Source organism: Octopus bimaculoides, chromosome 24 (assembly GCF_001194135.2).
Source record: "Octopus bimaculoides isolate UCB-OBI-ISO-001 chromosome 24, ASM119413v2, whole genome shotgun sequence".
In the NCBI taxonomy this organism is placed as follows: Eukaryota; Metazoa; Mollusca; class Cephalopoda; order Octopoda; family Octopodidae; genus Octopus; species Octopus bimaculoides.
This window is the reverse complement of record NC_069004.1, coordinates 11411037-11413012: the sequence shown is the minus strand read 5'-3', so window position 1 is coordinate 11413012 and position 1976 is coordinate 11411037.

Genomic DNA, 1976 nt, shown 5'->3' with positions numbered 1-1976 from the left:
AGAAATATAATAACAAAAAACTGTTACTCGGAGTTTCACGTTCCCGTTCGTCGGACAACAGTCTTTTGTTATATTTCTGCTGCTTTTAAATAAAGTATATATATATATATATATATATATATATATACAAATATTCTTTTATTTGCTTCAATCATATGACTGCGGCCATGCTGGAGCAATATATATTCTTTTGATTCTTTTACTTGTTTCAGTCATTTGACTGCGGCCATGCTGGTGCACCGCCTTTAGTCAAACAAATCGACCCCAGGACTTATTCTTTGTAAGCCAAGCCGAGTATTTATTCTATCGATATCTTTTACCGAACCGCTAAGTTACGGAGACGTAAACACACCAACATACTCACTATAAATACTGCAGAGTACTCAGTATAAGCACTGCACGGTATTCATTAATACTCCTTGTATAATACTCACTATAAGCACTAAACTGTTGCTTTCGTTGTTGTTTTATTGACGACACAAAACATTTTTGTTTTATATTTTTTTAATGGAAATACAAAGCGACAACAACAACAACAACACGGATCCTTTATAAGAACCCAAACAATTTCTGCTGGGGATGAATCATTTAAAGGGCTAAAGGTCATCATAGACAAACAAAAATGAAAGAATAACACATATACACACGTCTGCGTGTGTGTCTGTGTGTATACATATATACATATATTCATACACACACAGACACACACAGACACACACGCACAAATATATATGTATATATATATATATGTATATATGTATGTTTGTATGTATGTATATATGTGTGTATGCGTATCAATCCCCTACCCAAAACTCTGCTAAAAGGTTACATTCCTGGCCAATGAAGAAGGCATTTCAAAAACACCAAAGTAAATTGTAAATAAGCCTTAATGTTTGCAGAAAGGAGTTTCGTTGTTGTTGTTGCTGTTGTTGTTGTTGTTGTTGTAGTAGTTGTTTTTTTTTATTGGTGCTGTTGTTGTTTTAACGTAATGGCGCTTCTCGAAAGTGTCTACAGGAATTCTTTTTACCGAAAGACAAACAATTCTATTGTTTTAGGATGTTGTGAAATGTACGGTTTTCATGTGTAATTTCAAGATAATTATGTTGACATTCACAAATCTATATAAACAGGAATACACACACACACACATATATATATAACAAGGCTGGGGTGGACCATTTTTGCTTCAGGAAGCTCTTAAATACCACACCGGCATTAATGGGTTACCCAACACGAGCCTAGCGTTATTGTGGTAGAACTGCTAAGGTTTTGGGATAAACTGACTTGCAGTTGTTACGGTTACTCTTAATTTACTATCTCTGAGTTCAAATCCTAGCAAGGGCTGGAGAAATAAATACTGATCAAGCACTGGTGATTGAGTTAACTCGTCCAAACCCGTTCAAATATAGATATTCCACGAATAGGAGATAGGGACAGAGCTTGCTCTTTGCTCTTTCTATCTAGTTAGAAGTTTTGGCTCTAGGCGCAGACATGGCTATGTGGTTAAGAAGTACGCAGCCTGACCATGGAGTTTTGGGTTCAGACCCACTTCGCGGTACCTTGGATAAGTGTCTTCCACTATTGCTCCAGGATCACCAATGTCCTGTGAGCGAGTATGGTAGATAGAAACTGCGTGGAAGCCCATCATATATGTATGTGTGCGCATATATATATATATATATATATATTGGCGCAGGAGTGGCTATGTGGTAAGTAGCTAGGCGCAGGAGTGGCTGTGTGGTAAGTAGCTTGATTACCAACCACATGGTTCCGGGTTCACTCCCACTGCGTGGCACCTTGGGCAAGTGTCTTCTACTTTAGCCTCGGGCCGACCAAAGCCTTGTGAGTAGAGTTGGTAGACGGAAACTGAAAGAAGCCCGTCGGATATGTATATGTATAGATATGTATGTGTGTGTTTGTGTGTCTGTGTTTGTCCCCCCAACATCGCTTGACAACCGACGCTGGCGTGTTTACGT